Source organism: Python bivittatus, unplaced genomic scaffold (assembly GCF_059951505.1).
Source record: "Python bivittatus isolate LINGU-HERP-01145 unplaced genomic scaffold, Pbiv_v1 ctg000080_np1212, whole genome shotgun sequence".
Taxonomy (NCBI): domain Eukaryota; kingdom Metazoa; phylum Chordata; class Lepidosauria; order Squamata; family Pythonidae; genus Python; species Python bivittatus.
The window spans coordinates 23651987-23678338 of NW_028277035.1; the positions used below are offsets into that span (position 1 = coordinate 23651987).

Genomic DNA, 26352 nt, shown 5'->3' on the forward strand with positions numbered 1-26352 from the left:
ATTAGCCGCCTTGAATTCTGCGTATGAGCCGTTGAAATACAGACACTCGCACCCAAGGCCCACAGGACTCGTTCACTCGGGGCGCACCACTGCTTTACGGATGCGTTCAATTTCGCACCCCACCAACGCCCTTCAGCTGCGATGGGCTGCAGCTCCCATCACCTTCAGGAAGCCTGGGCGATGGGAACCGTAGGCCAGCCCCCTCGCAGCTGAAGAGCCTGGCTCGCCCCTCTCAGCCTCTCGGGTGAGGGTTGGTGACCTGACCCGGCCTGGTCGCCGGCTCTGAAAGAACCGCGTTGCCCAGCATCTCCCCCGCCGCCCTCTCGCGAGGACACCGCTCGCTTAACTGAAGACAAGAAGCGCTCAGTCTCTGCCCCACGTGGAGAGGAAACCGGCTTCGGGATCTGCAGCGCCTGGGTTTTGACCTAGGACAGAGCTGGCCCCGCTAGCTTGGAGACTCGCCAAGGGCCCCACCAGGACTGCCGCCCGCCGCTGCCGCGCTTCAGTCCGGCTCTGGCTGACGTCGGGCTTTTCTGCTGGAGCGAAGCAGCCCCCGAGAAGCACTTGGCGTGCCGCGTTGCCTCCCTGGCCCGCAGTCCGGACCGGACAGGTTGGGAGAAGGTAGCGGGACCGGCGCGGTTCGGGGAAAGGCAGGTTTTCCGCTCCATCTTTAACTCGGAGAGGCCTGATAAGAGCAGGGCCGGCCAGCGGTGGAGGAGAGCTGCCTGCTCCCGCCCTTCTAGCGGCGGGGACATGGAAGCCAGAGCAGGCTTCGTGGGGACAGTCGAAGGTCAGCGCGGCCGCAGCATTCGTTTGCGGAGGCTGGGATTTTCGCAAGGGGCTTTCAAGAGCTCCTTCCCCAGGTGGAAAGAGGAGGTTCCGCTGAGCCCTTTCTTTCTTTCTTTCTTTCTTTCTTTCTTTCTTTCTTTCTTTCTTTCTTTCTTTCTTTCTTTCTTTCTTTCTTTCTTTCTTTTCTCTCTCTCTCTCTTTCTTTCTTTCTTTCTTTCTTTCTTTTCAAGAGCGGACATAAGAGGGATCAATAGCTCCGTGTCGCCTAAAGGACCGCTTTCTACCGGGCGCCTGCTTCCTCTGGGAGGGAAGTCCCAGGACCTGCCGGCTCTCGGCGCAGAGGTCACGGGCGCCGGGAAAAAATGCTGGTCTCTTCGGGGCTGCTAAAGCGGCCCGATGGGCAGCGACCCGGCTCTCGTGACCTGGCCCTCCCTGGCATCTCTTGACTTCAAAGTCCCCCTGAATTGACTTCAGCCGCCGCCCACTGAAACGCTTCTTTGGACATTTCAGGGTTATCCTCGTTGAACGAAGTGGGGGGGGGCACCGATGCACTTAGTTGGAAGAAAATCTCTTCCAGTTTACTAAGTGAATTAGATCCTTATGTTTACATCCTGATTTCGAAGTAAATCACACATTTTCTACTTCGGCAGATACACAGAACCATAAAATAACTAAGGAGGCTGAATCCATATAACACATTAAGTCTGTCTGTCTGTCTGTCTGTCTGTCTGTCTCTCTCTCTCACACACACACACACACACACACTTAACCAAGTTTACAATTAAAAAAGACTAAATTAGATTAAAAATAACCAGATTTAGTATGTTGGGCAAATGCTGCCCCTAGTTTTATAAGTGTCCTAGCTTTCCATGTCTTGTACTTCCATGTAGAACTATGGAAGGGGTGCATCTCAGTTGGCTGGATAAAATATTGTACAATGACAAGTAAAGTCTGTTCTCCTTCCAGTCAAGCTCCACTCCTGGTGACCTCCTGATCATGTTCATGCTGGGGTTTTTTTTGGCAGCAGTACAGAAGGTGGTTGCTATTGCTCTTTCTGACTTCCCTTCCCAGTGTCCTATTCTAGCTTACAGCACCAGGATTTCCTGGTGGTCTCCCATCCAAGTACTAACTAGGCTCAACCCTGTTTAGCGTGTGAGCCCAGACAAGGCTGGCCAGAGTTGTTGCCTGATGAAGCTGCATATGGTACAAAGGGGAGGAAAGTGCTCTCTGTAAGAGAATCCCCCAGACAGATAAAAGATGGGATCCAGTCCAGGGCAGGGCCTGCCCTCTGCTTTCTGAATGTGTGTGTCCGGGCACCCCTCCCTCTAGATCCTGTTACAATTGAAGAGATCTGAACACTCTGCAGGCTTGTGGATGTATCTGTAGCTGCAGGTCCCACTTATTCCAATGAGGCACTTTGATCCTCAGCATATATCTGTGCCCCACCCCTCCCATGCATGTTCTGCAATTCTCCATGATTAGAAATACCTTTTAATTGATTGTGGGGTCTATTGTTTTTAAAAACTATTATTTCAGAAACTCGGGAAAGTCACAGGGCTAGAAATATAAGGAAATGAGGATGGTGATAAAAGTTTGTTCAAATTCCAGGGGCATCAATAAGTAGAAAGAACTATCAACCAGACTATGATTATCTAGACCCATCTCCTAGAAATAAATTGGCTCTCCCTCTATTTTAGGGGATCTTTATGCTGTGGAAATCATCCCACCTTTTTGCTTGTTTGTTCTGTTGTTGCTATTTGACCTTCTTCCTTAGACATGCAACAGGAGCAATTGAGCAGGGATCCTCAGCCTTATCTGAGACTAATTGTTTCCAGAAGGGTTATGGCTTCGGACATTATCTCACTCCCCCTTGCTCTCTATCCATTTCCCCCACCCTCAGTCCCCCACCTCCCGCACGGCTGGTCCATGACTCCCAGTTGTATTTAAAGACTGATTATTGATCAGCAATTTATAAGTCCTTTCTGCAAAATGATGGATGGAAGGAAGGAAGGAAGGAAGGAAGGAAGGAAGGAAGGAAGGAAGGAAACTTCCAGTGACCAGTTGGGTGGTAGGTGGCCTAATGGGAAATCTGTCTCTCTTCTCTCCTCTCCCCGCCACCACCCCCATCTCCCTAAGTAAGGAATTCATTTTATCTCACAAGAAAATGGAAGTGGCAACATCCGATTCAATTAAAATTCTTGCCCTAGGAAGGGTTTTGGGAATGGTGTATCAGATCCAAACTCTGTGATGACAGTCTGAGAGATTAGTCTATACAGAGAAGCCCAAAATATGAGGCTGGGGTGAAAAAGAGGAAGGGGGGGGATCTCCCTTCTTCCTTGACAATAATGTATTTCAATAACTTAATTGGATCATTTTCTTGTGTTGCTATAAATTATATCCCAAGTAAAGCAAATTCAATCAATAAATAGCATGTTTTACACTGTATTCCAATCCAAATATAGACAGAAACAGCTTTTATTGTGACAATGGCTATAATTTTCAATAAAGTCTTATAAAATATTTTGGTATCTTAGAAGAATATTTTTTCTTTCTCTCTTACAGAGGAAGAATGCTTCTTTTAATACATTTGCTGGAATATCTCTGGGCCTTTAACAACAACAAGAGATTCTTGCTTTCAAAGCATCATGTTTTGAAATTTATAACAGCAGAATGCAATAATCAATTTTTGGCTAAAACCTATGTCTTTAATTAATAAAATGTGTTGCCTCTTGTTCTGAGATAATGCAAATAGTTCTGTTTTACTCATGTGTAAGCAGATGCGAGCCCTAAGCATGTTAGGCATAGAAAGACAGGGCAAAAAGGCCTATTTTTGTGAGTAGCGAGGCACACCCAGGAGTCAGGATCTGGGCCACTTCTCCTCCTACCCTGGGGATTGTGCTCAAGGAAGCAAAGGCTGATATTCTGCTCACTTGAGACAACTTGCTCCTGAGGTATAGCTTTCAAGAATGAAGGAATCTCCTAAAATGAGGTTTGATATTTTTACATATCAAAAGCCTTAGAGGGTAAAGGCCCTTTCGTGCTTTAGAGATGGATGAGCTGATTATACAACACTCCAGGATAACTTACATGCCAATGGGCATTGACTTTTTATTACTTTATCCCTTCAAGCAGGTAGGTGGCATTTTGGATGGTCCATTTATTTCAGCAGTCCTAAGTCTGCCTGCTTTAGATGGCCTTCCCTGCTTTTCCTTGGGTGCAGTTCAGACTTGTGGCTGTCATCTCCTATGGATTAATTGCGAGGAGAGAAAGGCAGTGATAATACGTCCAAGGAGGGAATCAACTTTAATGGTGGTCAGAAACTGTTAGTTAAACCCAATTCAAAAAGTGGCACAAAGACAGGCCTCTCGTAAGATGTTGTGATTGATGATGATGATGATGACGATGACCATTAATAATGAATATAACATTGTATTTTGTACAGAAAGCTTTGTAATAGTTAACAAGTTTGTCCTCCCAAAACTTCTGTGAGGCAGGATATTGTAGTTTAAATTATGCAGATCTGGAAACGAAATTGAAGAAAAGGTGGTACTGCCATAATTATCCGAATCTGAGAATGAATTTTAACTCAGAACTCCCCCATTTTTTGTTCTATAGCTTTGTTTTTGTTAACACACCAATGCTGCATTATATATTGCTCATAGTAACAAAGCATCTCACAGAACCAGAATCCACTTAACATACTTTCAGAAGCTTGCTCCTAGATTTAAAGACGCTTTCTCTCTCAAGACTGGGGCCACAGCATTAAACCACCTTCACTGCTCTGAATCCTCTTCCCTTCTGTTTAATATACCTCCTATGAAAATGCTCAGAAAACTCAAAAACATGCTTAGCGTTTTGTAATATTAACCCTAACAGAAATATCACCCAACTATTGAGATCTGGATTTTTAAATTCTTGCTCCCTTCTTTATTTCTTGCTAAGTCACAGCCAGAGACAATACGTTCATTACTTAATTACTAAGTTAATTAAGTTACTATTCGTCACTTCCAAACATTCAATATTTAGAGGGAGCTTATGAAGTGGAAACAAAAGGAACCGCATAACGGGATCAGCCGCGATTCCCTTAGGCGGCTGGGAGAGGCGTGCAATCTGATCTACTGAACTCGGAAGTCAGGCGCTGCTGGTTTCTGCGGCTCTTACTCCGCGGCTCTAACGGCCCACACTTCCTAGCACAACAAAGCATAACGTAAGAAACTGCGATAGGCCAGGAACTGAAAAAGTAGAGCCGCATTTATTTATATAGCGTGCACCTCCAGCACGGATTAGCAAAAAAAATGCAGGAGCTGCACACAAAGGCCTTGGGAGGCCGTGCGATGGCTGCAGCGGATCTTTCTCCCTTCCGTCCGGGGCGTGTCACTGAGGCTGCACGAGCCCGCGCCCATAAAGCCATTATTAATGCTCCGCGGCGTCGGTGGGAATCCCCGCTCGGTGCGGGGTGGAGGCGGGAGCGGAGCGTCGGTGATTAATGGGCCGCTAAGGCGAGGCTGCTCTCTCGGCCTCCGTTCGCTTAATGCAGCCGGGAACCACAGCGCGTTATCCGGCGCTTTATCTCCCATCGACCTCTCCCTGCTAATACTCCAAATGGCCGCTTTCGTCTCACCCTGTTTACAGCCCCCTTCGGCGGACGCCCCCCTGATGAATTGACATTAGCACTTTTTCGCACTCCTGTATCAACAAAAAGAACTGCAGGGCTGCAATAATGGCGGGAAAAGCAAACACTCGCCCGACCAGATCGAGCGCGTCTGCTCTGTGTCCGCCTGATGGATGAGCCAAGCCTGACAGGCCGCAGCTCGGGGCCTGCCCTGCCCAGCCCAGCCGCCTCCCGGCAGCGCGGTGGGAGGACGGGGCAGGGGACCGCCGGCCCTTTGCAAAGCTTGACTGCTGCGGGCCAGGAGAGCGAGTCTCAGGGGCGCTAGAAAATGGCAGGACGTTTCCGCGCTTGGGCCCTCCCCGTGAGGGTCCACAGTAGGTAGATAAGCGGGGAGGCAGTCCGTCAAATACGTATCCAAAAGGCTATGGCCTTTGCCCTCCACCCGTCCGCCCACCCGCTCCCTCGCTGCCATCTTTTTCCTACTACAGGGCCGCTCCCATTTTTGCGGAACTCGCAGACCTTCTTTCCAGCACTTCTTCACCCTCCCTCCCACTCTGCCTCCACGGTGCAAAAAATGTTGTTTCCTCACGAAATCAAAAAGCAACAATGGGCCTAAACTGCTTTCAAAAAAGTGGGGGAAATTAAAGAAGCATATACTGCAACCTGAAGATAATGAAGAACTTGCTGTTGCAGACAGTGGATAGGAGTTCTTGGAACAGTTGTCATTCCTGGTGTCCTTTCCAACCTAATGAACCAAAAACTATTGCAGGGAGAATGGAAGAGCAGGCAACTGGTGTCTTAAGGACTCTTCTGAAGATGCTCTAGACATAATTGGCCGTGTGTGAGGAGAGAGAGAGAGGGGAAAAAAAGTGGGATAATTAATACTTAAAGAAAACAGAAAGTGGTATGATAATAGCTAAGATGCCTCTGCCCTCATCTCCCTTTAGCACTGCATCTCAGAATTGTGAGAGATGGGAAAAACTATACCTGCATTGGACCAACTTCTGTTGTTTACCAACAATGTAACTTTAAATGCTGTTACATTTCAGAATGGTATCTAGAGGAATCCAGCTACTCTTTTTCCTCTGCAGGAACCCATGAAGGAAAAGAATTGGCTCCTTGCGTATTATTTATGATGTGAAATAGAAAGCAGAAGAAAACTATCAGAAAATATCTGATTTTCTCAACTTTTATTTCTGTGCTAATTTATACACAGATGTTTTTAAGTAATTAGAGACTGTATAAGCACTCTAGCTTAGCTTTCCCATAAGTACTAGACATATTTGAGTAGACAGTTTTTGAGAGCATTTTGTATTTTATAGCCCAAAACAAAAACAAGGTTCATCAGTTGCCTTAAATTTGTTTCTAAAACTTACTCATCAATTGAAACATGCATCAACTTACATTTAGAGGTTCTTGAAAAACTGAAAACCAATTCTGTCAAGATTAGTATTAATTTACAGGTAAAGCTCAAACTTCAGTAAGTTGAGTTATTGTCAATTAATATTGACTGCAACATTTAATAATAGTAGATTAAAAGATGAAAGCTTCCATTTGAAAAGGTTCCCTAATTAATCCAGTAGCAGATCTATATATTTATTTGTAAACACAAGCACCTGTAACATTTGAAGCCATCAAGTACTATTTAAAAGAAATAGTTCCCTTTTCTCTCCCATAGAGAATATTGGCTCTAAACTGATGTTTCTGCAATGACTATTTGTGCCAGAGGTATTTGCTATATGTAAATGGAAGTAAATCATTATAAACCCATGATTCATTTTTAAAAAATGGATCTGAATCCTAGCAACTGATACGGACAACTGCTGCAACCTAATCCTAGGCACATTTAATAAAGTAAAGTTGCACTGATTTATGTGGAATTTACTTGAATATTGCAGATTGAATGCAGTACTTAAAACATTATTTAAAATATTTGTTCTCGAAAAGGAAATCTTAAAAGTACACTTTGTTTTCAGATGATTGATTTAATTCCCCATGGGAGAAAAATTGCTAGCTATGTTCTGGACCCATGAGCAATCTGCCCAAGGTCTCTGTTTATAAACTTTGAGTTTCTGATACCTTGGCACTAATTGAGCACTAGCACTTCAAGTGTTGTGGGTGTATTAAGAGCTAGGATTCCAGCAACAGGCTATTAGCAGTTCCTTGAGTAAATCTTTGCAGATTTCCTCCTGCTTCCTCCGCCTCCTTCCTCCCCCTTTCTTAACTGCAGAACTAGGAGAGAAAATGGTCTTGTTGACATTGCTTCTGGCTTCTTAACGCTTTAGAGGATGAGAGGCGCCAGTTCAAATGCACTGCACTTTAGCTTGCACTATACCTGCTCACATTTTAAACAGCTTATATCCATCAACAAACGCTAGCCCATATTGGGCACCGATGACAACTATGTACACCAGAGAGAAATTAGTTCATAGCAGATTCATACCATTTAGACCAAAGAGAAGAAGCAAAATTTTAAGAAGCAAAATTTCCACTCATCTCAGGCTATTCTTTTATCCCTGAAGTATTTTGAAGATTCTGAGGAGGCTTCCCTCTGAAAAGGATAAACTATAGAAAACTATAGAAAAAAGAGAATGGCTTGCTCTAAAATCTACAGTCTAGATAAAACTATTCTTATTCTCAAGTTCTCAAATATCAATCAGTTGATAAATATAGCAAAACACAAATTTGGAAGAACAAATCTTTCCAAGTGTATAATTAACCAATGGTCCTAATTAAAAAGAAATCCTTATATTTTATCTTCTGAGATGACCCACTGATTCTTCTGGCGGGGCTCCTGTTTTACTGTAGTAAAAAATCAGCAAATGAAGCATGCACTTCCTGGCCCAAGGATGCGGAGAATGGGACAGCTCCTCTTGCTGAAAGACAGGAGCTTGGTTTTGGTATGTACATGTGTGGTATCTGGCAGCCCTAAGGTGATGGCTGGTAAATGGCAAACATGAGAGGCAGCACTGCATTAAATGCACTCTGGTGCAGTCGGAAAGCATAGAAAAGGAGACTCAAACATTCTGCAGATCCTTGAATAGCAAAATATGAAGCAGATGCTGAATGGCCAGATCTCTCACCTAGAGGACTCTTTTAAGGTAGGTTATCATGGTAAGTAGGTGATGAAACAGAATCAGGCATTTTTGAAGCGACTTGTTTGGCAGATAACTAGTTTTGATCATATTACTAATTTATATCACACCTTTGTGCTAAAGTTCCATGCAAAGCATATAAGATACAACCTAAAACATTAAAAGCAAACAAATAAGCAAACAAATGTTTGTCAACTGTTTTAAAAGTAAATAATTAAATAAAATGCGCAGGGAGGATTATTCCATTAGAAGCATTTTTGGTTAAATGGGTTGAGGGATCAGCATGATAATAGATTTGATAGGTTAGCTCCTTCCTTCCTTCCTACCTACCTACTTACCTACTTACTGTCAAGAAGCCTATATGAAGCCTCCCCAAGCACCTCTTAAAGATTGCGAGACATTTGAGGATATTTGGGGTGGAGTTAGATATGTCATCCATGCCACTTTTGTGGGAGACACACAAGTTTCCCATCCCACACAGTCCCCTCCCCATGCCTGGAATAAAATTTCCAAACAAAGGTTCTTCTCCCTTTGTCAATCAAAACGAATAATATTCAGTAGTACTAGTAGGTAGTCAGGCGGGTAGCAAGATTAGATGCAAGGCACAATTGACAGATTAAAGAACATATGTCTATATATTTTAGCATCTGGGCTTATTTAAATCAGTTCCAGTGCGATTCACCGTCACCTGGATATAAGAATAGGAGACAGCATGTCTTTGTATATTGAAATTGGCTCCCACCAAAGTAAATAGAAGGGTGATGTTGTCTGATGAATGGTTAGATGACATGACTAGAAAGGTGTTCATTGTTTAAATAGTTATTTTAAAAATCAGATACTTTCTTAATGGTTCAGTGACTTACCAATTCAACACCATTCAACAAGTCCAGCAGCATTAAAAAAGGTACAGATACAGAATACAAATTAACAGAAAGTAGCAGATTTGGTTAAAATATTTGCACAGTATCCCTCAGCATTGGGAAAAGAACTACCTGAAAAGAAAAATATCAAATTGTGGAATTAAAATCCCTGGTCATTATAATTATTATAATAACAATTGTGTTGGAAACAAAGCCAGCAATAATTGCAAAAAAGATTATGAGCAAATAAGAATTTTTCAGTTTAATAAAGAGCATAAATTCCTTACCAATAACACAATTTCAGTTCTGACAGGACACTGTTGTTACTTGTATATTTTTAATTGATAATCTGCTTAGATAGTTGCTTGACATTTGCCACTGACAGCTATAATGACAACAGCAATGGATTTTTTTTTCCCTCTTAAATCATGGAAAGGCCATCTGAAAATCCCTTGCAGGCTTCACAGCTTGGAATCAGTTCACTGTAAAGAATGATAATTTGTTCTTAGCTAGGAAAATGGGAGTGAAAAGTACATATAGACTATTAAGCCTTGCTCTGTTCTAATTATTGGAGTAACAGTTTGGAAAAGCTGTCTTAGTGTAAGAATCTAGTTGCATGGAAATACCCGATTCTGCGATATTTAAGGGAGAAGGTGGGAAGAGTCCAGTCTCTAATCAGGTCGAAAGCCACGGTGGGCCTACACTAGCGAGAGCGGGCTGCAAGTGTAGGTTTCTCACGAGAAAACCTTCCTCGGTAAACCAGTGCAGCTTGGTGGTCTGCACGGATGGCTCCAGGCTCGAGCGAGGGCAACCTGGACCAAGGGCTGTCAGGGCGCCGGCAGGCTGTACGCCGCATCCGAGGTTTTCCGAAGAGGCCCGATTTTGCCTCGCTCGGTTTCTCTTAGTGGGCGGTGAAGAATGGGGAAAGAAGCGTCTTTCTCACGATCTAGCTCCCTCTTGCATGGCAAAACCCAGGAATGCAGCAGCTGGCCGCACAAAGGGTGGGGCCGCCGTACATCTGGAGAGCGCGGCTCCTTGGTTTTAAGTGCCGTTTCGTTGGTGGCTTGGGAATGTGCGAAGCAGCAGGAACAGTCGGGGCGGAAGGGACCTGCTGGGAAGGACACCCTGTTTCGACAGAAGAAAAAGCGGCTGGATGGGACAAGATCGAGTGGGGCGACCCCCTCTTGCCGTCCCTGCGCGCGCAGGGGCTCTTTGGTATCGCTCTATCGCAAATGCCGGCAGGCAGTGACAAAGGGCCATTAGCTGGAGCTTCTCTCTCCCCCTGAAAATGACTTCCCACCGGGGAAGATAAAGACGGCGATAGAGTTTCTGAAATAGTTGCCCCTCTCCGCTTTCCCGGCGTTATCAGGGGAAGATAGTGCCGCGAGGCAGGGCGAGGTCATGTTATCTGCGCTCTTGGCCGCCGTCCCCAAACGCTGCCTTGTCATGAGAGACGCCACCCGCATTAGGACCCAGACTGGGCTCCTTCCGTCCTCAGTCACTCACCAAATCTCCCAGGTCCCGCCGCGATCGGCATCTCGTTCCCAGGAGAATTAGCCAGGCTCCGGCCGCCCAGGGGGGGCCTTGCGCGGGCGGGGGCGCGCGCACCGGCGTCTCCTCCCGCGCCTGCTTGCTCTCGAGCCACCGCCTCTCTCCTGGCGGCCTTCGCAGGCAGAGAGAAGCCAATGCGGGATCCCCAGGTTTCCAAGCAAGCTTCTCCCCAGCCCGTGCTCCCCCCACCCCCGCACGGCGGTGAACTTCAGCTCTCATAATTCGTAACCAGTCTAGAGTCCAATGCCTCCGGAGCGCACCGCACGGGGAAAGGCGATCCTACATCTAGCTTAGCCCAATGTAAGCGCATCCTTAGAGAAGAGGACGAACCCAGTGGAAAGGCGCCTCTATCAATTTTGCAAGGCACCACCAAGTCTTCTAGCCTGATTGCAAGGCTAAAGAAGACCAGCAGGGCGACAGTCTTATTAAGCATCTTCACTGAGCAGTCGGACCCTTCCCCCCCCCCCCCCAAATCAGTAGAACTAGATTTTGAGCATGCTTCTTATTTTTCCGGGATTTCCCCTTAGTCTGGCGCAGAACTGTTTCTTTTATTGTAAGGAAAAAAATGGCTGGAAAATCTGTTCAGTATAAATGTTTACTATTATGTGTTAACCGTTCCACTAGTTGTTACATTACACAGCCTTCAGAGAAATTGATGTTAATTTCTACAAGTTGGGCCTGGTGTCCTACGGCCTATCTTGTGCACTATTATTTTTTTCCCATTAAACCTTTAGGTTAAGAATATTCCAACGCTATGGATGAACAGGAATACAATTGTAGATGATAAAATGAAACTAAGAGACTTGTGTACAGAAAGTAGTAAACGTGAACTTCCCAATCCACCACAAAGTATGGTGTCCTGTGGCCTTCATTATTCAAAATAATGAACAGTCTTTTCTTCTATAGTTAGGTTGGTCACTGAGTCAGTGAAACGTCTTCATACTTGCAAGTGTCATTGAAATCAAGATGATATTAACAAGCAGCACTTGATGCAGCAAAGGAAATTGTATGTGGCAAAGGACTTCAGTAAAACAGCTGTTGCCAGGTTAGTGACTTTGGGAAGATGAACATCCAAATAAGCCCTCCCCATATTTTGTTTTCGGTGCATTTGTCATCTGCATTCTAGTCATGTTTAAATACTTTTCCATATGAAAATAAACAAACCATGGTAGGTTAAAACGGATCAGTCTTTTTGCTCTAAAATAACCTGATAGAGCTAGGATTTCGTATTTCACCATTCATCACACACTGTTGCTTTACTTTTCAAATAACTTGAATTTGGAGATGCTAGTATCAAATCAGTGTAGCTCCTATGGCAGTCAAAAAGACAAAACACGAACACTTTGGTCCCTATCTGCTCTGGAATCCAAAGAACTAGAGAATGATTATTTTTAGATATTTCTTGGACAGCTCTGCCACCCCCTCCCTCCAAATATATAATCTGGTAAGAGGCTTCCATAAAGGAAATAAATATATAAATTTTATTTGAAACATTTTTATCAATGCTGTCTTCAGTTGGAAAGACTTCCAGACTGGCTTACTGAGACTGCTACTCTTAGGTTTACAGTCTATTGAGACAACATGGAAGAAAAAAGAAATGGGGAGGGAAAAATGAAACAAGAATATTCAGTATGAGCTCTTATTGTTACATGGACCTTATAATAACTAATTATAATGCAAATGTAATGAAGTATTTATGAAATATTTTCTGCTAATTAATAGCAATGTTCTCCATGTCACCATTAGAATCTCATCTTTGCTTCATCTCTGGATTAAAGAAACATGAAAGAGTTGTATACTCCTCTAATGAAAAATCAGATTTTCTGGATGCTCTCCAATTTCAAGAAAATATTATTTAGTTGTTCTTATCACATGGCTTGTCTGAAATTTTAAAAAGAGTGCACTTCCAGCAGGCTTAGATATCAGAACCAAAATGAACACTTCAAATAAATGTGTGTGCCAATTTACAGCTGGCCGGTGTTCTCAGGCACATTTCTTCCTTATTTATATGCTGCTTTTCAGAGCAAACGAAATGGTCACTTCTGACTCTTCCTAACATGATGGACATCTTTTGCCAGGATAGTCAGTCAGACACTGCTTCTAAAGACTGGCATCTAAAACGTTAAACCAAAACTCAACTCGGCAGTAGGTTAAAGAAGGAATTAAATCATCCCACTCTCGCATTCAGGGCAAGGATGGATTTGAGTACACCTGCAGCAGAATCGAGTCCTAATAACCAGCAGAGCACTTTCGCTTCACTGGGAGGACATTTGCTTGACTCCATGATTCAAACAAATCCAGGGCCTTCTTACACCTGAAACACATTTGCTCTGATCTTAAAAATAAACAGGAAAAAAGGGGGAAAAATGGATTTTTGTTTCTTCCCAGTCAAAAACAATCGGGATGAAACCAGCAACTACGTAAACTTGAAAATAGATTCCACTGAAATCAATCAGAAACTATATCTCAAGTAAACGTGAGGGAGATTGCAATCTATTTTTCAAAAAATTAATTAATTCATTAATATTTTTAAAAGAAAAGCATTTACAAGCAATTCTATGAGAAAATCCTTTTGAGATGCACCCCATCCTGATCATGAAAGTTGGATCCCCTCCACCTCCTCTCTCAAAGTTCAGTCAAAGCAAAGGGAAGGGGAAAACAGGATTGCAGAGCCTGTCTTGGGGTCAAAGTGGGGAAAAATCAGCCCTCCAATGAGATTTAGTCACCAAGGTCCTCAGCTACCTTTAAGATATAAAGAAAGAATTGTAGTTTTGTCATAAATTAAGAAGCTGCATTATTATTAGAGTCTTGGTGAGCTAGGAGGTACTGCAATTCCTGTAAGTAAATATTATCATTAATTGTCAATTAAAAAAAAAAGCTTTATGGGGCAAATTCGCTACTCCTTCCCAGTTTCCTGCTTCCTGTATGGAAATCAATGAAACTCCTTCTTTCGTCTACCCATCTGCGTTACAAAGTGACTTTTTGGAACAGCCTCGCCTCTATTTTATTTGTCCCCAGTTAGGGGAGGTGGTGCTGGGAAGCCGGGGACATGAAGGGCACCAAGGGACAGGGGAAGCGCCAAGATTGCGCTGACAGCGACCATCGTCTCCAAAATCGACTCAGAGAGAGAGAGAGAGAGAGAGAGAGAGAGAGAGAGAGAGAGAGAGAGAGAGAGAGAGACCCATTCCACAAAACTCGCCTTTAGGGCCAGAACGATGGGACTGGTAGGTGAGGGAGGATATTTTCTGCCCTCGTCCCTTCCGATCTCTCGAGCGGCCTCCACCGATCCTGGGATATGTGAATAATCGTTACTTCCCCACAGATTTTGTCACGGTTCCTTTTGGCGGAGATGACTTTGGCCTTTCTCTCCGAATTGGGGCCAGCTTAGCAAAAAGGCTGTTAGTCTTTTTGCTGTTCAAGGAGAGGAATGATGGCAAGGGGGTCGCAGGCAATGTAGCCGTTAAGGCGCCCTCCCAATAAAGAACGAAATAGAGAAGCTCCCCGCACCCCCACCCGCCTCATGAAGCGCGTCCGGACTTTGGGGGGCTGGTGTCACCTGCAAAGAGCGGTCAAAACGAAAACTGACGGCATGGAAGGATCCGACGAACTCAGTGATATTTACCCAAATCCACGTGGTGCATTCATCCAAAACCTTAGCTGGGGCGGGCAGAAGTGGGGGTGATGTTTCCAACTCAGCCAGGGACGCAAACTCTCTTCAGGGGCGCGCAGGCGGTCACAGACCAGGATCTCGCCTCTCGAGCAATTCGGATCTCGCGATTCGACAGTCTTGGAAAATGTCCGGGTCGCTGGAATCAGGGCTACCAGATTTGTGCGGCAAAAATTCTGACGCCGCAACCTTTTAGTTGTCGTCCGGATTTTTGTGCCCCGGATATGGTAGCCCTGGTGGGCTGTGTTGTGGCAGGGAGGTGTTCTGGATTCGAGATGGTTGTTACATTATATGCATGAAATCTGTGACTTTTAGCTTGATGGCAAAATAAATAGTTTCTCACATCAATAATGAATTCAACAGATATTAACACATTTGAGCACTCATTGATCAGATAATTGCCTTTGTAACAAAATTTCCCCCTTCCCTGTTCTGAATACCTACAATATAAAAAACAGTTTTTGGACTGGGTTCTGCTCCGTGGTCACCCTGATGAATTATCTCTCTCTGTTCTATTTTTCTATTGGTGCCTGCCTCAAGCACATTTAGTGGGAAGGCGAGGCCCCAATTTAACTTCTTCATCCTCACAGCTAAATAGTTGTTGATGCATGTTTCAATGTTATGTGGATTCAAAAAGATGTGGGGTGTCTGTGTATGCGAGGGTTTCTGTTTTTTCAGATGGACCCCCAGAGCCCCAGGAACTAACTAACTAACTAACTAAAATTTATTTAAAAACAATTTAAAAACTGACTTTGGTTCAGACTGTCTTTTGTACAGATTACAACACTCCTGTGGAAACTAAAAAGAACGGGAAAGGACATAACATGGTGCCAGAAAAGATGCCTTCCTCCGTTGGCCCTTTTCTTTTCTTTCAACACCCGCCCCCCAGTCGAATCTCTCCTCCTACCATCTAAATATCAGCTGGAACAAGAAAGTGCATTTCTAAACATGGAAACACATTTAATTTATTTAATTTAAACACAGTATAGCATGTTGGTTGCATTGACAAAATAAGGCGGTGATCCTACAACAATTGCACACCCCCGGCATCTCTTCTGAAGTAAGTTGCCCTAAAACTGGGGCTTCCTTAGGAATAAATATCAATCACCCAGCGTCTGCAGGTACGTATCCCGTGGACCATACGTCACTCTTCTCCAACTAAAATCAGCAGAGGCGAGCCACGCTTACTCTGAAGTAAGCCCTCTGCTCCTGGGTAAGGCACAGAGGTGCCCAGAAAAATGGAAACGGTGGCAGTGCTGGCATCGATCCCATCTCCGTTTGCCCCCTTCCCCAGCCCGCAGAGCGAGTGCTGATCTCACGGCACAGGCGGGCCTGGGCGGAGGGTCCCCTCGCCTTGCTGAGTTCCAAGAGGCGAATGGCTTAGGGCGGCCAGCCTCCTCCTCGCTCTGCCCTTGTACCTTTAAAAGCCGCCTGACACACTGAAATTAAGCAGGTGAACCTTTCCCTGTCACTTGTCTCCATTGTCAGGGGAACAAACTGCCGGAAGTCTCCTGCTTAATTTCTATGTGTCAGCCCCAGCTATTTTTAACGAAGGCACAGGAGCTTGAGCGGGGGTGGGAAATGCGGTGATCGAATTAATAACTTTTCTGGGAGAGAAATGGGATTAGCTTTCCTCTCTCTTTCCTCTCCTTTTTTCTCTCAGTTCCGGTTCTGGAGAGAAGCCTTGGAACAAGTCGGTTTGTGATCCAGTTAAAACAAACGGCTTAAAAGTGAAAGTCTGCCTTCCCAAGACAGAGTTATTCTACTATGGTAATTCAGTTCCTACAATTTTCCTGGCTGGGGAGCTGGATATATACACACTCACTTATTAATGGGCTTGTGTTGTACTTTGAACCATAAATTAAAAATGCACTTTGTTAGGACAATAGTCTAAGACACACACACATACACAACCCAGGTCAAAGCTAAAATAAATCCATGTTAGTATGTTTGCAAATATAGGCCCTAAGTCTTTTATTGACCAATATAACATCTTGCATAAATAAGCCCACTAAATCATGAACTAACTGCAAGAAAAAGCTGGATTTGTTCAACAGCCTAGGTTACAATATAGTTGGCTCCTTTGTGGTTCAGTTTATATGATGTGTTTAACCAGGCCAGTTAAAGGATTAGCAGATGCATTTACACAACATGCTGAATTTGGTCAATGTTAACCTTTGATACTTTTTTGGTCACCTAATATGTCATGCAAACCTGGCCTGGTGGGTTAGTTTATGATTTAATATACTGGGCAAACTCAGAAAATGGGTTACTTCATAACTGGGTTGAGCATGCTATGTGAATACAGCCACCGTATAACCAGGTTATTTTAGATCCTGGACTTATGAATCATATGGAGACCTCTTTTTGGATAGTTGAAGAAAAAGCACCATTTTGCTACAGGAAATAATAGCAATTTAAAGGAAAAAAATAATGAAAACAGCATCTGTACCCCGGAATGTGCTTGGCCTCCCACCTTTTACAAATAGGAAGGAAGGAAGGAAGGAAGAATTATACCCAGCTGCCACTCGCTGGAAACCATCTGAGTTAACGGGGCTCTGGATTTTGGTCTGAAGTTCCAGTATTAGCTACACCACTGAGTGAGAAAGTCTTTTTGCAAGTTACACACTCATGAATTCAGTCTAACCAAGTTTATCCGGTTCAAGTCACCATCTTTTTTTTTAAGGCAGGGTTTTTTTTTTTTTTTTAGTTTTGTTGTTCTGCTCCTCTGTCAATAAAGCAGAAATACACATGGGTTCTTCAGCTTGGGAACTGAGCGATAGGAAAATCTTTTCTTTCTTGATAGTTGCATTCCAGAAACCTCAAGCATAAAAGACGTAGAAGGGGAAAAGGGGCAGGGGAAGAGAGTCATCTGGCACAGATCCCATGCAGATATATAGTCAGAGGAAGCCTCACCAAAATCAGTGGGATGTATTCCCTATGAATCAGGAATAAACTCCAGCTATGCTGACTTGGCCTTCCCTCGCCATTGTTCAGCGTCACATGCTGAGCCTGTGATTTCCAAACTGTATTTGGAGGAAGCCTAGGGTCCCCCAGACATCCTGGAATTTCCTTGGGGAGAGCATCAGCAACAAGTGGCAAAGGATCTTGCTCTAGGAATCGGCAGGCATGCAATGAAAGGGGTACATGCTCTTTCTTCGTTCCCAAATCTTTTCCGCCACTGCTTTCTGAAGCTCTTCAGCAAGCAAATGAGTATAGGAAAAGGGTCTCATGAAGGTCAGAAGCGATGGAAAATCCCCACCTTAAACTGGAGTTGCTTGGCCTGACCCATTTGCTAGTCTCCCTGTTATCTAGGCCTGGGAAGTGTCAGGGCTCTCCGCAGCCTCCCTGCCTGCTTTATCTGGCCTGTGGTAATTAGAGGTTAGAGGTGGTCGATAAAGGGGTGCATCCAATGGCTCGGGTGGGTGGCAACTGCAGTCTAGAAGCAGGAACAGTCCAAGGTGACCCTCTCCTTTGCAGATGATTTCCAGGGATTTTAGGGACGTCCTGCAAGGCAGTGATGAGTTTGCCCTATTCCACAATGCCTCGCTTTTGTGAATTTGAGGAAACCCCAATGATCATTTTTAGCTTTTTTCCAGACCGAACCATCTGGTTCATGATGTTGGGTTATGCATTTATAGGACCACCTCATTTTATTTAACACGAATGAGCAACGAAAATGACAATATCTCTTTAGATCTGCTTTTATGATACACATGCCTACACTTATGTATATTTTTCATATAGGTGGAGAAGTTGGTTCCCCCACTTTACAGATAGGGTGGGCATTTCTAGCCCTGGGCAGGGATGAAAACTCTTTCATAAAATAAGAAATCTTGAGAATATTCCCACCATTCATGCAGGATGGAGGAATAAGGGAGCCTTGCTTCAACACCAATAGCATCAGAGCTGCTTCTACACAAAGAGTTAATTAGGAAACAGGGAACAACAGCTTGCTCTAACCCTTATAGGCATATCCTCCGCATTGTCCTCCTCTGCATGGTCAATGTCCAGCTGTAATTAGAAGTGAAGAGAGTATTTCCTCTCCCACTGTTTCTCTGGGCAAAGAGGCACCAGCAAATGTTTTCCCATAATGATGAAAACATCTGCAGTGATCTTCAGATGTCATGCCTTGCAGACTCCCCTTTGCTCCACTCCCACCATCTATCAGTGTTGACTTCCCTCCCCCGTCTCCTCTACCCCTGTCACTCCAAAAAGTCCATCGGCCGAGAAGATTTTCTTTCTCTCTTCAGCATCCATGATACGGTGATATCCTCTCAAGTGTCATGTCTGCCCCAAGGATGATTATGGTGCCCATTAGTGCAGGGATGGATTGCCTGATATCCATTTGTTTTGCTCCCCAGCTTCTTCTCTTGCCAACTGGAGGACAGGTCGGAGAACGTCTGGAGGATTTGAGAGCTGAAGAGCATTTACTCCAAAGACCTTTGTGGTGCTCGAATGTTCTGAAATACAATCCATTTGCAAACAACTGTGCAGCCCCTAGGAAAGGGTACTATAATAGATATGGTATGGAAACAGACAGAATCTCCAAAATCATACCTACTGCCAGGAAATGGCAGATATCTAGTCTTTTGTTGTACAATGTAGTTGCCTTCACACTCATCCCTTTCTCTAAAATGATTGTGAGGCACAGGAAGGATCCCAAAAGACATCATTGTCAGCACATTGCTTCCCATATTTAAGGTGTCATTTCCTACCCTTTTTTCAGATCAGATTTGTAGCTTGGGGGGGGGATTAAAAAAGAGTCACAGTGTTGGGTTTATCTAGTGCAGACAGGCATAATGGTGAATCTTTGAAGGGCTCCTGTACATTTAATTAAACACTTCCTATTTGCAGCTTCAGCCCATTTATTGCTTCCTTGAGATTACTAGGTATTTACTAGAGCACGCAGATTATCTTTTGGACTGCCTATTGTCTGTCTCCAATCTTAGGTCGCAGAGATTTACTGACTGAATTGTTTTCTCTTTTTAAAGTGAGAAAGTGGTGTTTGACTGTGTAAACAAACTACATCTAAAAATTAATAACCCAAATCTTTTCCTGGCAAAAGGACATACTGACACTGGAGCAATTAGGAGAGGCGATGCCAAAGACTAGACTGTTCATCATCATTACTACCCCATTTCTGCTCATCAGGAAGCAATAAATTAGACAAGATTTACAAAGAGAACACTCAGCTGAGATTGCTGGGAACTGTTGTGGACTGGAATGATGATATGCGGAAGTATTAGAACAGGATCTTGCCCAGAAGAAATGATGTTGCTGATTAATATAGTGCTTATAATATGACAGCAATCTGATAATAAATATATTCTGTGTTATGTGTGGCTACATAATATTAAATAAGGGCTAGCAACAGATGTGTGCAGAGAAGTATATATAGTATCAACAAAGCATAGAAGCAGGTCATGCTTTATTAAAAACGCCCCAGAAAAAAACTAGACAATTTTCAAGTCTTTTGATCCTGAAATTCAGGAGGAGAGGAAGTATCCCTTCTGATTTTATTTTTATTACATTTTGTCAATATTGTGACAGTTTTTCCCTGCAAACAGTTCATTTGAGAGCCAGTTTGGACTAGTGGTTAAGGCTCCAGGCTAGAAAGCAGGAGACTGTGAGTTCTAGTCCTGCCTTAGGCATGAAAGCCACTGGATCACTTTGGGCAGTCACTTTCTCTCTTGGATGGAACCCCTTTCACACACATCTGATTGATAACCTGCTGGGAAATGCTGATTTGACCCTTGCAGTTGGTCCCACCCATGCAATAGAGATATTTGCGTGTCAGTCATCAAGGTAACATTTAACCTGTGGCTGGTATTTAGAGAAAGAGAATGCTGCTTAAGTGCAAGTTCTGCTGTTCTATACATCTCGGACATTTATTTATTGAAGAAAAATCAACTGTGTGACCTTCAGGTTCCTGCAAGTTCTGCTGTTCTGCACATCTCGGACATTTCATCCAGTCAAACAGAGCCCCTCATATTGACCTCAAGTACATATTCTCATGTTTAGTATTAAGGGTGTAATTTGGTGCTTTGCCTGGCTCTGGAAGATCACAATGCCTGTGTTAGACTGTATTTTATGAATTAGATTTCCAGATGTGACATTTAAAATAGAAAAGATAATATAAAATTGAACCTGCTCCTCAAAAATGAAATGTTATAACTAAAATGTTTATAGTTTATTATAAACTCTAGCAGAATCATGGAATTAGAAAGAGCTATTTAGGCCATCAAATTCAACTCTCTACTCATTACAGGAATACTGTGATTACTACTACCACCGCTAATGTCCTTTTCATTCTTTCTTTTTTCTAATGTGTATCCAAAGAGGGGGAAAAGGTTATTATATCCTGGTTGGCTGTTCCTGCTCTTGGAGTAGCTCCAGTTGCATCTAGCTGGATATATTTGATTTTTTAGCATTTGAAAATACTAAACTTTTGGGAGTTTTGAGTCCAAGAAATGGGGGAGAGGCCAGGATTTTAAAATGAGTTTTTACTCTGGATGGTATATACAAAGTAAATGGCAAATAAACTACATGCCTTCAGAGAAAAAATGTGGTTAACCACATTTTAAAACCATTCTCTCCTTTGTTTTTATGGTGTTGGCAGTAGCAGTGGTTTAGTCTAAAATGTCCTGGGTTTTTATGGTTGGGACATAATCCAAATAGTTAAGCACAATTAAGTGATTTTGATTGCATCAGGAGAGATTTAAGCCAATATGTAATTTTACCATCCTTGAGTTTTAAGGGCTTAATTTTGGCTGGATTATGTATGGGGTTTACATACTTGGAGCACAGATAGGACGAGTATAATTGCAGCCTATAAGGATCTTAAGTAAGTAAAATCAAGTCTCCCTTGAGTCAAGCTTGACTCTTGGTGACTTCATGGATGTCGTACAGAGTTTTCTTGGCAACATTGCAGAAATAGGTTGTTGCTCATTGTGATTGTCTAGTTTACTGTCCTGGGAATTCCTGGTGGTCTCCCATCCAAATACTAATTAGGTCTGAATATATACTGTATGTAAGCAGCTGGATAGCATAGTGGTTAAAGCACCACCTTTGATGCAAGAGACTGGGGTTCAAGTCCCAGCTGGTACCTACCTTACCAGTAGGGGTCCTTGAGCAAAGACCCCCTAACTCTTTACCTGCCTACCTCAAATATGAGAGTGACATGAACTAAGAGAGTCATGCCGGCTCAGATGTCGCCCAGATTAACAAGGTCCCTGTCAGATGTTGGGGAACCAGGACAATCTGACAATAAGTGGGCTACTGGAACAAACCATACATGGATGAGACAAGAGAACTTGGAACTGATGGAATGCTACTACAACAGTAGACCTAATGAGAAGGGGTATATGAAATGTATGAGGGAATTATGGATGGACAGAAGACCTACATCCACACTAACGGAGAAACAACTAATTACCCAGCACTTCAACATAGTGAAGAGGAAGCTGCTCTCACAACTTGAGATAGACCAACTCCACATTACCACCCAGACTCAAGCAGACCTGGAAAAACAACTGGATGTGCAGCCAACACCTGAAGCTGGAACGTCACTGCCACCCCCTCCATTACAGAGCACAGCAGCTGATTTGAGGCAAAAGATCATGGATAAAATAGCTACAGTCAACCCTCAAGACTGATTACCAAGGCTCAGTGGAGAAGTTCCATCAGATAGCCCTCACAACAATTCCTACTACCACCATAATTCAAACTGATGAACTGGTATATGCTATAGCTGCTGTAATCCTGGAAATGCTTGGCTACACAATCAAGAAGAACAGCAGTACATATCTCCCAGAACAGGAACCAGTCACCATCACGGTAGCAGACATCCAACAGTGGGTCAAGAACATGAAGAGTTGGATAACACGTGGCCCAGACATGATCCACACCTACTGGCTAAAGAAACTAACAGCAGTGCATGAATGCCTAGCAGCACAGATGAACCAGCTGCTAGCAGCAGACTCCCACCCAGACTGGTTAACACAAGGAAGGACCATGCTGATCATGAAAGGGAACAGCACCATCCAACTACTGGCCAATAACCTGCTTCCCCACAACATGGAAAGTCCTATCAGGCATCACAGCCACCAAGCTACAAGACCATATGGACCAGTACATGAGCACAGCTCAGAAGGGCACTGGGAACAACACCAGAGGCTTAAAGCGCCAGTTGCTCATAAATAGAGCAGTCGCCCGAGACCACTTGAGCATAGCCTGGATTGAGTGCAGGAAAGCCTATGACTCAGTGCCACACCCATTGATCTGTGAATGCCTAGTGTTATACAAAGCCAACAGGACACTAAGGACCTTCCTCAAAAACTCAATGGAATGGTGGAAGACAACACTTGAAGTCAACTCAAGACAGCTCTCACAAGTGGCCATCAAGTGTCGCATATACCAAGGTGATGCACTGTCCTCACTGCTGTTCTGCATAGGCTTAAACCCCCTCAGCCAGATAATCACAAGGACTGGATACGGGTACAAGTTCAAGAGTGGAATCCTCTACATGGGTGACATCAAGCTGTATGCTAAGAGTGAATGAGACATCGACTCACTGATCCACCTGACACGGATCTACAGTGAGGACATTGGGTTGTAATTCGGACTGGAGAAGTGTAGCTGGATGGTATTAAAGAGAGGGAAGGAAGTAAAGATGGATGGGGTGGAACTACCAGTGGGCCACATAGCAGACATAGAGACCAGCTACAAGTACCTTGGTATCCCACAGTCACAAGGGAACCATGATGAGGAGGCAAGGAAGACAGCAACATCCAAGTACCATCAAAGGATAAGACAGGTCCTGAAGAGCCAGCTCAATGGGAAGACCAAGATCCATGCCATCAACATGTATGCCCTGCCAGTCATCAGACACTCTGCTGGTATAGTGAACTGGCCAAAGGAGGCTGCCAATGTGAAGACCCTTAAGCTCTTCACAATGTATGGAAGTTTCCACCCCAAGGCCAACACCCAGAGATTGTACACCAGCCACAAACAGGGCGGGCAGGGTCTGATGAGTGTCAAAGTCACTGTCCTGGATGAAACCCAGAGCATCCAGGAGTACTCAGTAAGATGGCACCCAAAGATGAGGTGCTGAGAGAATGCCTGAGGCAGCAGCAGACATGGGAGGAAGTTCAAGTGGAGGAAGTACCATGGCAAGACAAGCCTCTGCATGGGATGTACCAATGACAGATAGCTGAGGTGGCTGACACTGGAAAATCCTATCAATGGCTGGAAAGGACTGGACTAAAAGACAGCATTTGAGGCACTGATCATAGCAGCACAAGAACAGGCACTAAGCACCAGATCCATAGACGCAGGGGTCTACCACACTAGACAGGACCCAAGGTGCTGATTGTGCAAAAAAATGTCTTCCAACACATAGTGGCAGGGTATAATATGCAGGCAGGAACAGCATATACTGAACAGTGCAACCAAGTAGCTGGCATTGTGTACAGCAACATCTGCACAGTAAATGGGCTAGACCCTCCCAAGTCCAGATGGGAGATTCCACAGAAGGTCATGGAGAGTAACAGGGCTAAGATCCTGTGGGATTTCCAGATCCAGACGGACAGGCAGGTACTGGCCAATCAACCAGACATCGTGGTAGTAGACAAGGACCAGAAGACAGCAGTGGTGATAGATGTAGTGGTGCCAAGTGACAGCAACATCAGGAAGAAGGAGTATGAGAAACTGGAGAAGTACCAAGGCCTGAAGGAAGAACTAGAGAGGATGTGGAAAGTCAAGGCCAAAGTGGTCCCAGTGGTGGTAGGAGCACTCAGGGCTGTGACTCCTAAGCTGGGAGAGTGGCTCCAACAGATCCCAGGAACAACATCCGAGCTCTCTGTCCAGAAGAGTGCAGTGCTAGGAACAGCTAAGATATTGCACGGAATCCTTAAACTCCCAGGCCTCTGGTAGAGGACCTGAGACTGAGGAAGACACATATAGGGGTGAGAGGGGATTTTTTCCCCCATCTGCTGTGGATATGGCAGGATTATTTGCTTTTCCATTTTTAATTCTCAGAATTTTGTACAAATTTCTAAACTCTTCTGCATACTAAGCCCATTCCAGAAGCTAAAAATTGCTTATGCAATAACACTTAATATGAGAATAGACATATGTGGAGCAATTTGATGGCTCAAGCTGGGTAAGCACTCACTAATTCTGCAACACTTTTATTTCTTTGTTTAGAATCCTCTCTATGGATTATTCTGTTACTTTATGTTGACAGATTTGAGGGCTCTGACAGATGAAGCCAGAAGTGCTGTTTGATGCTGAAGACTGCTGTTGTTGGCCTGGCAACGTGAGCAAGTTTCTCCTTCCTTACAAAATTACAGGCTGATGGCACATAATGAGAAGGAAATGCTTGGAGACGCCTTTGGAAAATGAGTGCCAGTTTGGGTAAAGCCTGTCCCAGGACATTTGACTTCCTGATTAGAATACTGGGGGAGAGGAGAGAGGGGGGAGTGTTGGGGCCAGTGGCTGAGAGATCTCTTTTCAGTCCAGAGTCTCTGTTGTGACTGCATCACTATTAATCACTCCAGCTGCAGCTTTGGGGGCAGGTGATGAGATTGTAGGGAATGGATTGCATTGGACAACATAGGGAGAGGATCAAAGAGATCAAGGATGGGCAGGGTGTGGATGGTTCTCCGTCAAACTGCTAGAACAAAGGAGTACTGGTAGCTGGCATGGTTGCCATGGTCAAAAGTTTTTTTTAAAAAAAGTACAGTACAAGCTACAAGACAGGTCATGCTGGATTCAGACTAAGATTGCAGGCTAGTGTGGGAGACACTGGGAGTCACTGTTGACTGGGGGTTTGGCAAGAACAGGCACAAGATGGGGCTTTGGAAGTATAATTTCAGATTTATTTATTTATATTCATTTTATTTATAGTAATGCAACTCTGGGTGGCTAACAGGAATTATAATGCAATATAAATACAATGTATATTAAAATAATATTTTCCCCCTTTTCCTTCCTCAAGAGGTTACTCTGTTCTCTTTCTTTGTAGGGATTTGGAAGAAGTCTTACCTGGACATATGGCAAAGGAGTTTTGGCTTCAGTCTCTCTTTCTGCAGAGTTCCTCTACAGCAGTGTTTCTCAAAGTCTGATTCGAGGAACCCTGGGGGTCCCCAAGACTCTCTCAGGGGTCTGTGAAATCAAAATTATTTGCCAGCCTACGCTGAAAAATAATACAATATTAAAATCCCATCAACCCATCGTGAAAAGCAGTAGCAGTAGTGAATGCATCAAATTTAAATTTTAATATGGTAAATATCGATAAATATAACCCATACAAACAAAAGCTCTTTTGGGTTCCTCCATAATTTTTAAAAGTGGGAAAGGGTCACAAAAGAAAAAACGTTTACGAAACTTTGCTCTACTGTAACTCTAGATATTGGGCTGCCTGGGACAGAGGGATTCAAAAAGGGGGAATGGTTGCATTCCCTGACTGCCTTCTCCGTTAAAAATTAAAGGAGAGAAGCACAGATCCTGGGCAGGATTTATTTAAAACAGAACTGCAGGACAATAATCTCAACAGCAACAACAGTTCTGGAGGGCCCTGGGAGGAGAAACATCTTCTCGATGGCAGGTTTTCTTATTTGTTACTGGGGTCTCCTGTCTTTTTTTGCATAAATGGCTAAACTCAATATTTCAGCTTCTAGTTGCTGTTTTACTTTATTATTCTGGTTTTGTCAGCCCTTCAAGGTCATCCAGGCAAGAAACCAAAACCATGCGTATTAACCTTTATTGCAGCCT

At 43.9% G+C, this 26352-nt stretch overlaps 1 long non-coding RNA gene across 1 annotated transcript; it reads left to right on the top strand.

Annotated features, from left to right (window-relative positions):
• Positions 1-134: 134 nt before the first annotated feature.
• On the top strand, positions 135-26352 carry LOC148216642 (uncharacterized). The gene is made up of 6 exons (XR_015794739.1): positions 135-790; positions 3352-15695; positions 16238-16344; positions 18939-19101; positions 24824-24895; positions 25604-26352. It is a non-coding gene; the product is annotated as an uncharacterized LOC148216642 (long non-coding RNA).